General features: G+C 38.3%; 1 long non-coding RNA gene across 1 annotated transcript; it reads right to left on the bottom strand.

The window, feature by feature from the left end:
- On the bottom strand, positions 13,095–14,497 carry LOC109948418. The gene is made up of 4 exons (XR_002271035.1): positions 14,410–14,497; positions 14,092–14,265; positions 13,458–13,534; positions 13,095–13,356 (listed from the first exon to the last, which is right to left on the bottom strand). It is a non-coding gene; the product is annotated as an uncharacterized LOC109948418 (long non-coding RNA).

Below are 14,809 nucleotides of genomic sequence, written 5' to 3'. Positions count from 1 at the left end.
AATAAATATATTATTTAAATGTAATATTACGTTTTTTTTTGTTGTAAAAAATGAATTTGCGCGACGAACACCATACGGTTGGAATCCGTCAGTGGCAAGTCCCAATGACTTTATCATTATGATCCACAATAGGTTCAACATTGTCCACTCTTGTGGCATTTGAAGACGAAACATGATCTAATTGTTCCCCGTGAAGGTTCCAAATGCTATATGTGTCAATCATTCCATTTCTTACTAAATGAAATCCAACATTTTCAATTGTCATCCACAACGTGTTGTTACACCTCCTACAAGGACAACAGATTCTACTTGCACCCGGGTTGTGTGTACGTGCAAACTCAATAAAATCCTCGATTCCATCCAAGTATTCGTCTACGCATCTTTTCTGGTTTTGTATCCACCTCCTGCTCATAATTCCTAGAACCATAATCACTACACAACAATCACAACAACTTCATACGAAGTCATAATGTCACCTTATGCCTCCGGTAAGGGCCCTATCCCATTCGGGAATGCATAATCATGTCACGTAATGTACGGCTATATGAGATTAGATTTTGACGTGGATGAATTTCGATAGCATCTTGATACAGTTCTTGAGGTGTACTGTAGGTATAAATACCTACGTATCGCCCGAAGAACGTACAGAGATAACACCGAAATCTCCATAATCGAAACCTAATCCTGTGGCCGTACATTACGTGATAACTATGCATTCCCAAACTGTCCAAATAATGGGACAATTCAAGAATTAATTGGACCGTAGTCATGCTTTACGCATCCATGCACGAAATCCAACTAATCTCGAACGGGAAACTAAGTGTTACCAAAAATAAAAATAAAAGTATGAAGTTAATTTCATTTAACTTCGTACATCACAACACATTGTGCTACGTCACGCACAATTTAACAACATAATATAAATATAACTTCAGAAAAAAAATATAAACATAACAAACTAAATTTAACATAATGTAATTAATTTAATATTTTTAATACATAAAACGAATAAAATACCTTCTCAATCGTTCTTCACCAATCGCTAATTACAAATATCCCTAACGAGAATGAAATTAATAGCGTTAGTACGAATTTACATTAATACTTTTAAACTAACCACAAAAAATAATTATTCAATGAATGTACTGAGAGGTGCGGAGAGAGACTTTGGCTTCTTCTTTTTTTTCATTCTGCCTCTGCAATGGTAGAATTCAGATATGAAGAAGAAAGACTTTGCGCGACGAACACATGATTTCGTCGCAAACTACCATCGCAAAAACAAAAAATTTCATCGCGCAAAATGACTTTTTCGTCGCACAAAATAAATTTTTGGTCATGCAAGCACGTTTCGACATCTCACTTTTGCGCAACACAAGGGTTGATTCGTCGCACAAACATTCGTCGCGCAAAAGCAATCTTCCGTCGCGCAAGAATGTACCGACATCAAACTCTACGCGACAGACTCTATTTCCGTCGCGCAAGGCTTTGGCGCCAAAAAAATATCCCCACTCCAATATTTTGGCCCCAAAAAAAATGTCCCACGTTTACCTTACGCGCCGATAAATCTTGTTATCGCGCTAAGTTGTCCTTCGCGAAAACAAAAGTCGTCACACAAGGTTTTGCTGCCAAATAACAAAACCCACTGTTTACTGTCCACCTTTACAGGACGAAATGTCCGACCGTCGCGCTAGATTTTCTTGCGTGACGATTTTTGTCGTCGCGCAAGCATTTGGCGCCAAAATAAAAAAACCCGCGTTTTTCTTTCACACTTTGCGAGATGAATAAGTTTTCTGTCACTCTAAGATTTTTTGCGCGACGCAAATTTTGGTTGTTTACGCGACAGATAATATTTTCCTTCGCTGTAGTGCATTTTGCGCGACGCCATTTTTCGATCGTCGCGCAAATAGTAAAACGTAGTAGTGAACTAAGCAATACACCAACCACTTCATTTACGGAACGAACTTTGTTCGAACTTGAATTGTCCAATTTCTTGGTTCAATCGATATTTGATGGAGCCCAAAAATTGGTCAACACCATAATATGATGCAAGAAGTCATTTCGTGAGTTTTGAGTGAAATCCAGTCGCCAAAACATGCAATACACCAACCACCCCAATTATGGAACGAACTTGAATTGTCCAATTTCTTGGTTCAATTGATATCGGATTAAGCCTAAAACTTGGTCAATAAATAATATGGTGGGAGGAGTCATTTCGTGAGGTTTGAGTGAAATCCAATTGCTAAAACTATGCAATACACTAACCAGTCCATTTACGGAAAGAACTTCGTACGAACTTGAATTGTCCAATTTCTTTGGCCAATCAATATCGGATTGAGCCCAGAACATGGGCAACTTCATAATATGGTGGGAGGAGTGAATTGGTGTGTTTTGAGTGAAATCCAATCACTAAAACTACGCAGTACACCAACCACTCCATTTACGGAACGATCATCGTACGAACTTGAATGGTCCAATTTCTTGGTTCAATCGATGTTGGATTGAGCCCAAAACTTGGTCAACATTATAATATGTTGGGAGGAGTCATTTGGTGAGTTTTGAGTGAAATCCAATCACTAAAACATGCAATACACCAACCACTCCATTTACGGAATGAACTTCGTACGACCTTGAATTGTCTAATTTCATTCGCCAATCAATATCGAATTGAGCCCAACACATGGCAACATCATAATATGGTGGGAGGAATCATTTCGTGAGTTTGGAGTGAAATCCAATGGCTAAAACTATGCAATACACCAACCACGCCATTTACGTAATGAACTTCGTACGAATTTGAATTGTCCAATTTCTTTGGCCAATCAAAATCAGATTGAGCCCAAAATATGGGCAACATCATAATATGGTGGGTGGAATCATTTGGTGAGTTTTGAGTGAAATCCAATCGCTAAAACATGCAATACACCAACCACTCCATTTACAGAACAAACTTCGAACGAACTTGAACTGTCCAATTTTGTTGGCCAATCAATATCGGATTGAGCCCAAAACATGGGCAACACCATAATATGATGGGAGGAGTGAATTGGTGTGGTTTTTAGTGAAATTCAATTGCTAAAACTATGCAATACACCAACCACTCCATTTACAGAACGAACTTCGTACGAACTTGAATTGTTTTATTTCTTGGTTCAATCGATATCGGATTGAGCCCAAAACTTGGTCCACAACATAATATGGTGGCAGGAGTCATTTCGTGCGTTTTGAGTGAAATTCAGTGGCTAAAGCTGTGCAATACACCAACCACTCCATTTACGGAATGAACTTCGTACGAACTTGAATTGTCCAATTTCTTGGTTCAATCATATGGGATTGAGCCCAAAACTTGGTCAACATCATAATATGGTGGGATGGGTCATTTGGTGAGCTTCGAGTGGAATCCAATTGCTAAAACATGAAATACACCAACCACTCCATTTACGGAACGAACTTCGTAAGAGCTTGAATTGTCCAATTTCTTTGGCCAATCAATATCGGACTGAGCCCAAAACATGGGCAACGTCATAGTATGGTGGGAGGAGTTAATTGGTGTGTTTTGAGGGAAATCCAATAGCTAAAACTATGCAATACACCAACCACTCCATTTACGGAATGAACTTCGTACGAACTTGAATTGTCCAATTTCTTGGTTCAATCATATGGGATTGAGCCCAAAACTTGGTCAACATCATAATATGGTGGGATGGGTCATTTGGTGAGCTTCGAGTGGAATCCAATTGCTAAAACATGAAATACACCAACCACTCCATTTACGGAACGAACTTCGTAAGAGCTTGAATTGTCCAATTTCTTTGGCCAATCAATATCGGACTGAGCCCAAAACATGGGCAACGTCATAGTATGGTGGGAGGAGTTAATTGGTGTGTTTTGAGGGAAATCCAATAGCTAAAACTATGCAATACACTAATCACTCCATTACAGAACGAACTTCGTACGAACTTGAATTGTCCAGTTTCTTGGTTCAATCGATGTCGGATTGAGCCCAAAACTTGGTCAACAACATAATATGGTGGGAGGAGTCATTTAGTGAGTTTTGAGGGAAATCCAATGGGCTAGAACTATGCAATACACCAACCACTTCATTTACAGAACGAACTCCGTTCGAACTTGAATTGTCCAATTTCTTGGTTCAATCAATACCGGATTGAGCCCAAAACTTGGTGAACATCGTAATATGGTGGGAGGAGTCATGTCGTGAGTATTGAGTGAAATCCAACGACTAAAACTGTGCCATACACCAACCGCTCCATTTACAGAACGAACTTCATACGAACTTGAATTGTCCAATTTCTTTGGCCAATCAATATCGGATTGGGGCCAAAACATGGGCAACGTGATACTATGGTGGGATAAGTGAATTGGTGTGTTTTGAGTGAAATCTATTTGCTAAAACTGTGCAATACACCAACCACTCCATTTACGGAACGAACTTCGTACGAACTTGAATTGTCCAGTTTCTTGGTTCAATCTTCAATTGATATTAGATTGAGCCCAAAACTTGGTCAACATCCTAATATGGTGGGAGGAGTCATTTCGTGAATTTTGAGTGAAATCCAATGGCTAAGACTAGGCAATACACCAACCACTCCATTTACGGAACAAACTTCGTACGAACTTGAATTGTCCTGTTTCTTGGTTCAATCGATATCAGATTGAGCCCAAAACTTGGTCAACATCATAATATGGTGGGAGGAGTCATTTTGTGAGTATTGGTGAAATCCAATGGCTCAAACTGTGCCATATGATGTGTACATTTTATATTATGTATTTAACCTCATTCTTAGTATAGTTTGGTTAATATTTTGGAAGAATTATGATACTTTGAATTATATTTCTAATATAGGACTTTTGACTTCCTCTGGAGCAAAACATAATCAAATCGACGAATTATGGAGTAATTCCAGTTGGAGGATGCTCGTGAGTCACGTAGCTTGATCGTATCAAAATTTCAGCTTTTTCTACCAAACGGTTATTTTCTGGCAACAAAATAAAGAGTCCGATTTTCCTGTTACCAAAGTCCCTGTGCCCCCATGTTTCCTCCCTAATTTTGTGACATGTGGCACATAACTTAACAGGAGTTTAACTCTGTTAACTCTCTTTTAACATTTTTTTTCTTTAATTAAAAGAATTAAAATATATTCTATTAGAATACACGTCTGACAAAAACACTTTGCTGGCCGTTTCATCTTCAACGCTACACTTCAACCCCTACATCTTCTCTGCACTACAAAACTCAACCACTTCATCTTTTTCGCTCTACGAAACTCAGCCCCTATGTATGGTTTGTTCTTCTAGTTCGTTCGTTGGCTACCGATTCATCAGGTAAACACGCTCTGCTCTTCATGTTTTCTTCCTCTGCTTTTTTATTGCTGGTTTTTTAGCATCGTATGAAAAACTTATAAACATATAACTTGTGACAATCATATACCCAGTATGCAATTCATTTGAATCAAATTCATTTGGTTTCAATCTTGTGATGACTTTTTGTTTTCATCTACAATAACAACTAATATAAAATATATTGATTTTTCTTTTCACAAATTTTCTGATAGTTTGCCTGTTTTGGGTTACTTTTTCTGATATTAAATATAAGGGATTGGAGCTCGATGCTTTGGTTTTCATCTACATCCATTTTCTAGTTTCATCATTAACTAATATGAACATATGATTGTACAGTACTTAGCTCTGTTTAATTTTTATTGAATTAATTGTAATTTTTTATTGTTATGGAAGATATTTTAGATGTATAAATTTTGTTTGGTTCAATTTTTGAAGGATATGAATATGAACATATGATTGTACAGTACTTAGCTCTGTTTAATTTTTATTGAATTAATTGTAATTTTTTATTGTTATGGGAAATATTTTAGATGTATAAATTTTGTTTGATTTAATTTTCGAAGGATATGAATATGGATAATAATTGCATGGAAGATGGAGAAGGTGAAACGAGCCCTGGCTTGAACATTTCAGAATGTGAAAGCAATGAAAAGTCATTACAAGCTATGAAAGGTAATGAAAAAATAGATTTGGTTCATTTAAGCATTCGAAAACAACTAATTCCTGTGATTGGGATGGAGTTTGAGACAGAAGACTTAGCATTTAAATTTTACAATGCATATGCATACAATATTGGTTTTAGTATTAGAAGAAGTAGTTGTCACAAATTCAAAAGTGGCCAGTTGAGAGACAGGCTTTTTGTTTGCTTCACTGAAGGTAAGCGCGAAATTGATAAGCGTGTTTCTAATGTGAAATATCATCGTGCTGAGACAAGATGTGGATGCTTAGCAAGGATGAAAATTAGTTGTCATTTGAATGAGAAGTATCGTGTCATAGAATTTGTTTATGAGCATAACCATATGACTACAAGTTCGTCTAAGACTCATTTGTTTAGGTCTCATAAGAAGATCACCTACCACATTCGCTCTTCCTGGGTGATGCTCAATAATACAATTATAATCCTTAATCAACCCTAACCACCTCCTTTGCCTCAAATTCAGTTCCTTCTGTGTGAACAGATACTTCAAGCTCTTATGATCCGTGAAAATCTGACACGTTTCCCTATAGAGATAATGTCGCCCAATCTTTAAGGCAAATACCACGACAGCAAGTTCCAAATCATGAGTAGGATAATTCAACTCATGCTTCTTGAGTTGCCTATAAGCATAAGCGATTACTCGACCATGCTGCATCAACACACAACCAAGTCCTTGTCGGGATGCATCACTGTAGATAAGAAAGTTCCCACTATCATCCGAAAGTGTCAATACCGGAGCGGTGGTCAATCTGGTCTTGAGTTCGTTGAAACTCTCTTCCCACTCATCTGACCATTCAAACTTAATCCCCTTTCTTGTCAAACAAGTGAGAGGTGCCGCTATAGCAGAGAAGCCCTCCACGAAGCGACGATAGTACCCGGCTAACCCAAGGAAACTCCGTACCTCAGTGACCTTAATTGGTCGTGGCCAATTCACTACTACCTCCACTTTCTGGGGATCCACGTAAATACCCTCTGCAGAAATCACATGTCCCAAGAAATTCACTTTGTCCAATCAAAACTGACACTTACTAAACTTGGCATACAACTGCCTGTAGTCAATACACCACCTCAGGGTGCCATCCTTCTTCTCTACAAACAAAACTGGTGTGCCCCAAGTTGAAAAACTGGGTCGAATAAAACCCTTATCTACCAGCTCCTGCGACTGTATCTTCAATTCCTTTAACTCAACTGGTGCTATTCTATACGGTGCCTGAGAGATAAGATTTGTTCCTGGAACAAGCTCAATAGTGAACTCGATCTCCTGGTGAGGAGGTAACCCCAGAAGATCCTCAGGGAATACATCCGAAAATTCTCATACCACTGTAATATCCTCCAACCTCAACCCATTATCTTGGGTGTCAGTTATGTGAGCCAAGTATCCTGGACACCCCTTTCTAAGTAACCGTCTGCAACTGTCTCCCCGAGCTTTTAATTATACCACCTCCAGAACGAGGTCCAGAACTACCACTCTGATTAGACCCACTACTAGAACTAACTCCAACTCGAAAACCTTCATAACTATAGCCACTAGGCGATCTGGAGTTGAAGCTAACCCTCTTGGATGACCCCTGACTGGGACCACCCATATGATACTGACACCTGCGGGAATCACCTCTTCCCCGCACCATCATCTGACTGTTCTCAATCAATGAGGCCAACATCACCAAATCTCGAAATTAGTCCGACGCTGTCCTATCACAATGTCACGGATGAATGCCTTAAGTCCTCTGATGAACAACTAACACTTGGTCCTTTCATTGGACACAAGTGGTGCACAGTACTTGGACAACTCACTAAACCTCTTCTCATACTCTAACACTGCCATGCTACCCTATTCCAGCTGAATAAATTCCTCCATCTTCATATTCTGATAAGCTAGTGGGTAGAACTGCTCATCAAATGCAGTACGGAACTCTTGCCATGTAATAGCTGAGGGATCCTAATACCGTCTTCGGATTGACTCCCACCAATATTTGGCATTCCTGGCAAGAAAGAAAGTAGCTAGTACAACCCTGCGTCCCTGTGGAACGTTAATCACATCCATGATTCTTTCTATCTTTTGTATCCACACTTCTGCCACAGTAGGGTCGCCATCACCATCAAACTCTACGGCCCCAACTCTTTTGGCCTGGTCAGCATAACTCAAAGATGGAACACTAGGCTGCCCGGTCCTGGATAAGGCCTGGGTCAACAACTCTAGTGTCTACTGAAAATTGGGATCAATCGGTGGAGTGAGCATCACTGGTACAACTCCTGCCGGACCTCCAACAAACGACTGCTCAGGTTCCGACTCCTATTCAGGAAGGGGATCCTGTCCCCGAAGTCGAGACGACCGTCGAATTTCCTTATGAGTGCCACCACGTTTAGGGCCCATGAATTTATCACAAGAAACATGAATTCATCCAAAAGAGGAATACACACAAGGTGCAAAGTCTACAGGAATTTAAACCTAATGCTCTGATACCAAGTTGACAGGACCCGACCCAAATTCCACTTTGAAATCCGAGCCGAACCCTATGCGTGTCGGACACTTGGTGGGTGCCGAGCACAATGACTAAATTGCCCTTCTAGTTAAAATTCAAGTTTATTACTAGTTCAACTTCTACCAAAAATTCGGCAGTCTCCCCTGTAACTTGATCATTTCCCGGAATTTCAACCTGTCATATAAATATCTCAACTGCCAACATGCTTCCAATTTACATCCAAACAATTCTGAGAAACTAAACGGCCTCAGGCCACACAGAAAGTCCTAGGGCAATTCATCAGAGCAACTAATTCAAGAATATACAACAGAACAATTTGATTTCAAAAGAAAATTCTATATAAGAGAGAGAGTGGAGCGGAGTGTGGAATCTGCCCGGTGGTGGCGCTCTGGTGCACGTCTATTGCCTGGTGGCGCAAAACATTTAAAAATGTGAGTGGACAAAAATAAAGGTTTAGAAAATAGCATATGAACATACTAACCCCACTGTAAAAACAGTTATGCAAAACTAAATTATCCTCTTCATTATATTCGTACTGAAATCAATGCATTCATATATTTATATACATATATGTCAATCATACTCATGGTCGGTAAAACTCTCTTAAAAGCATTGAAATCAATTTAAAACTACCACCTAGGTGTACCCCTTTATTTCCTTCAATTCCTGATATCCGTCAATTCCTCATGTCACAATTTGTGACACGTCCTCGCAGGTCTCGGTAATACAAGGTCGACCCGAGCCGCAATCTCGCAGGATTCAGAAGACCTTTAGTCAACCTGATCCGCATTCCTCGCTCCCACGGTCCAGGCATCCCCGAAACTCGTGGGGCAACTGTCAAGCGCGCTGACTAAACCGAAGGCAACTATTATGTCCATGGACATTATCATAACCGAAGGCAACAATTTATTTTGTAGGCAACATTCATTCCGAAGGCAAAATTTAATCCGAAGGAAACCTTGGGTACATAAGGTGGTTTTTTAAATAAATATATATTTCTGAAAAAGATTAGAATTTATAAAACTATTTCTTAATTATCCTTAAATCCTGCTGCCATTCAATCCGATAATATCTCAATCTTTACTTTCCATATCCTTTTAGCATATTCAACTAGGCAGCATATAAATAAAGATATTTAACCTCAACAAATCATGCTAGGAAAGCCATAATCAATAAAACTTATTCAAGATCAAATAAGGAAATTCAATTGCATAAAAATCATTTATAAAACAAAAGTTCACTCACTGCGGGTCCGAGCTAGCTGGACCTTTGAAGGTCCCTCATGCGGGTCTGCCTGAGCCCGAATGCCTGATTAAACCATCACAATATTTTATTAATAATCTTGCTCAATATAATCTTTAATTAAAACCCTGACCCCCGTCTCGTAAGAGTGCGTGCACCAATTTAAGATAATTCCTATGCCCACTTAAGCATTTTGGATGGTTAGAACGGTCTGAAAGGACCCGAGACTCGCTAAGCGATTAACTTCCATATTGGTCAACCTGAGACCCCGTGTGGTCCATGACCTCCAATTAACAATCCGAAAGTTTCTATAGGTTCTACATATTTTAATAATGATGTCCTGCAAGTTTAGTCCAAATCGGACGGTCAGATTGATCACGATCGCACGATTACGGTTATTTAACCCTAGGGTTCAAGATTTTGGAGTATCCCGGACTCCGATTCACGATCCGTCGAATCCTATACGATCTTGGAATTACCTAGATCAACATATATTAAATTGATTACGATCCAACGGTTCAAACTTATCGAACCCGGATAACGCCTAATATGCGATATCAGATCGACGACCAAACGATAATCAAATTGAAATCCGAGCATACCGTTGTGCTCAGGATGACGTGGGAAACATTCTAGGACAAAAATCCAACATTGACACCTCGGCGACGCGTCACCACCGCCGGTGGGTGTATTGAATAATTTTCCAGCGATCGAAAAACTCCAAACCGCCGGCCAATAATCATACCTACGGATTAAGCATATGAAGGGGAGTAACTTTATACCTTGGCTCGATGATCAATTCCACCTTTAAAGCCCTCGAACGAAGCTTTCTGTCTCATAAAAATCTAGAAAATTTTAGTTTCGAAATCAAAGAAATTGGAATGGATTCACCTCAGGTTTTCAAGGAATAACACAAAGGGATGTAAGAGAGTAGTTTGGGTGTAATTACCTGAGTTGTGGGGGCCAAAATTGGCCGGAAATGGCGTCGGTGTCCACTGAAAATTCCGGTTTCGAAACTGCCCATTTTCGAGCTCAACTTTGGCTCAATTTTCTGATTGATTCGCTTGGAATCAAGGCTGGATATGGATATTTATGGAAATAGGAGAGAGATACAAACCGTTTGCAAGTTATGGCGTTGGAATTGGTGTCTAGACGAAGGTGAAATCTGAGTTTGAAAACTGCTGCTCGTCAAATTCGCGAGAGAAAGAAGAAACCTGGGTTTAAAAATTCTGAACTTCGAAAAATTTACGATTTTGCCACTGAACTTCTTTTTTTCGTAACTTCTTCATTACAACTCTAATTTGAGTCCACTACGTGTCTATGGACTCATCTCAACGTGCTCTACGCAACGGTGTAACTGAAATTCTCAAATTCCTTCTCGAGCAAAAAGTCAACTTCTGACCCAATAAAATATTCCCGGAGTAAAATAGTCTTTTCCCATAATAAATTAAAAATTAAAAATTGATTTAGGATCGGGTTGTTACAGAGAAATGGGCTTTAGTTTATGGGTGAAAAAACTTTTTGTGCAGATATTACTACTACCTAGCGGAGTGAAAGCATGAATAGTTGTATAAAAAAATATGTTAGTTACAAATATGACTTGCTCAGATTTTTTCAACACTTCCAAAGGTTAGTTGAAGATCATCATTATGAAGAGTTGAAAGATAAATTTAAAGCAATTCGAAGTTCCCTAACATTGTCATTTCCAGTGGAGATATTGAAGCATGCAACAAATGTGTATACATCGAAAGTGTTTAAAGTGTTTCAAGATGAGCTATGTAAGGCTTATGATTGTGCTTTGCTCAATGATGAGATGGGAACAATCAACAAGTATGAAGTTATCCTGTATGGAAAGAATTGGCAACATACAGTTACATTTGACTCAACAAATAATGTAACTTTATGTAGTTGCAAGAAGTTCGAGTTTGCAGGAATCTTATGTGCATATGCCTTGAAGGTTCTTTCTATGAGAAATGTTAAAAGTATCCCAGCTCAGTACATCTTGAAGAGATGGACAAAAAATGTGAAGGCTATGAGTGCAAAAATTAATTCCTCTTCAAGTACAAATGACCCTAAGGTAGAAATTGTAAGATGTTATAGAGAGTTGTGTCAGTTGCATACTCAATTAGGAACAAGGGCAGCAGGGTGTGCTAAGGCAAATGAAATTGTTATACGACGATTGAACCAGACTTTTGACGAGATGGATGCATGTTTGAAAGAAAAATCAAGTCAAGAAACATTTGAAGTGATCTCACCAGTACTTAATAGTAGATCTGAGTTAAATGAGTATATTAATGTTGAAGATGATATCATTAAAGTTAGAGGAATCAAAATTAAAGAAAGAGTTGTTGGTAGTTCTAAAAGGCCAAAAAGTGCTTTGGAGAAGCTGACAAAGAAGAGAAGAACTCAAAAAATAGAGTTGCAATATTCAAGCGGTGTTGATTCAATATGTGTTCCTACTACGAAAGTTGTTCCAACACCTCTATTAGAATTTTCACAGGTATTATATAAATTCATTATTAATTTCATCTTTGTTTGTTTATTACCCTATAGCTTCATTGTATTTTGTATTGGTTGAACCCAAAAAATTGTAGGAACTTGTTGCTGTCAATAATTTAAGCATGGAATTTCCAATTAGCATGGTCAACTTGTTGCAGGTACTTCATTGCATTTAGTTAAAACTTTTCTTAATCATAATTATTTACTTGATTGAGTATATTTTGCTCTTTTGACATATATATATTGTATGAGTGTAGGCACAATCACCATTGGAAGGAGAATTTGGGTTGTTTAGTTCTCAATTCACAAGTGCCAAGGCCAAGAATTGTAGTGTTGAAGTAGGTCTACCTTTTTCAATTGACAAGAGCCTCCAAGCATCATAATGTTGAATTTGGGTTGTTTGGGTTGTTTAGCTCTAAATTGACAAGGGTTCCATAATTTGTTACAACTCTGTTTTGATTTAGAACGTTTGTTATGTTTGTCCTGTCTTGGCATTTGAACTTATTATGATATTTGGCATCTCTGCCTTCTTAAGGTGTTGAAGTATTACATTCAAAGAAAATATTACTTGCATTTTAAGCCACAAAGTCATTAATCATGGTGCATACTTTCCAGTAAGCTCTCTCCATGTCAGAATATGAAGAAGAATGCACAATGATGTTAATAATGCAGAACCTCGTACAAACTTCATAGAATTTTGGGTCATATAAAAAAGATTTCCAAGGAGAAATAATACATCATTTTTATAGTATAGGATTTCCTTCCCATCACTATGAACCTCAACAATGGTTACTTCTCAATGTTCACTTCCTGCCTACCATGCCCACCTTCATTACTTTGACTACCACTAGAACCTATTTCACCAGAATTTGATCCCTTCTTCTTTGCACCTTTTTCACTAGAACATCATCTGGGCTATGAGCTTCCTCTTTGTTAACTTTTGGCCTATAGTAGAAGAAGATTTCCCCGCTCTCCTGCCATTTCATTTGTCACAAACAAACCAACATGAAATGGCCTGTATGTCAAACTCAACAGTTTTTGGTACAACCTGGCCATATAATACAATCACAATTCTACCTGCAAATGTAAAAGTGAAAATAGAAGTTATTAGTGGATACGAAACCAATATGAAATCGGCAGAAGGTAGTTCATGTAATAGTATTGACATGAAGCTGTACCTAAGTGATGTCCCTCAATATCAATATCCAGGTATACTCAAGGTAATTTCAGGCACCTCTTCTAATTTCTCTTCCTTCTACAAATCAAGTTACAGATTCTAATCAATTTTTGTGTCTGTAGTGATTTTAGATGCAGGCCATTGTACTCTTACAGAATCTACAAGCATCATTACTCAAAGAATAAACCACTTCAAATAGAAGCCAGATGTCAACCACGAAAGATCCCCCACTACCCACACCCACCTACACTTACATTATGGTATCTGCTTTATGCAAACATGCACATTGTATCTAGAAATTACGAATCACACATTGGGCTAGAGAATAGAACCCACAACTTGTAACAATGTTTCAAGAAACTAAATGCTTAAATCTGAAATAAATTATGACAACGAAAATAGCTAGACTCATAGACATGAGCTACATAGGCAAGCACTTTGGATACATAACATAATAATAGCATTTACACAGTTTGACCAACATACAAGGCTCCATTCATAAGCAGTTGTTTAACATTTCGGACAGCATCCCCATCTAATTAACACTCTTAACCATTTAACAGATTCCAAATTATTAGTACCCAATAAATCATTCATCCATACGTATATAAGGGTGATTAGCTTTTAATACACACCCAAAAAACTTCTCTGGACACCCAAAAATTCCCAGAATTGCCTTTGTAGCCAAGTGTCCAGAGACATAGCTTGAAAATAAGATCAATTTAAAAGGCAGGATGGGAATTAACTTCTGATGAACCAAAATGCTAGAGGTATGCTTCAGCCAAATCAACCTTCTTCCTTCTCTTTTTCTGGGAAAAAAAATAATGAAACCAAATCAATTGCATAATGGGTATATAATTATTCAAATTAATCGTTTAAAAGCTTCTTGTGCAATAGCTCCAACACCAGCAACCAAAAAGGGGGAAAAATTTATGAAGTAGAGCCTGGCTTACCTCACGAACCAGTGGCCAACGAGCGAAATATATGGAGGGGCTGAGACCCATTTACGCAATTCATTTGATAATTATATACCCAAGATGAAGCGCCTGAGTTTCTCATATGATGCTAAAAAACCAGCAATCAAAAGGCAGAAGAAAAAAACAAAAGAAAAGAGCAGAGCGTGCTTACTTGATGAACCAGCAGCCAACGAGGGAAGTAGGAAAACAAACCATATGCAAGGGCTGAGTTTCGTAGAGCATAAAATATGAAGTGGCTGAGTTTTGTAGTGCAGAGAAGATTTAGGGGTTGAAGTGTAGCGTAGAAGATGAAGCGGCCTGTAAAGTGATTTTGTCAAACGTGAATTCTAATATAATATATTTTAATTTTTTTAATTAAAGAAAAAAAATGTTGAAA

The sequence above is a fragment of the Prunus persica genome, chromosome G4 (genome assembly GCF_000346465.2).
Source record: "Prunus persica cultivar Lovell chromosome G4, Prunus_persica_NCBIv2, whole genome shotgun sequence".
Taxonomy (NCBI): Eukaryota; Viridiplantae; Streptophyta; class Magnoliopsida; order Rosales; family Rosaceae; genus Prunus; species Prunus persica.
This window is presented reverse-complemented; position numbering and strand designations above follow the sequence as displayed.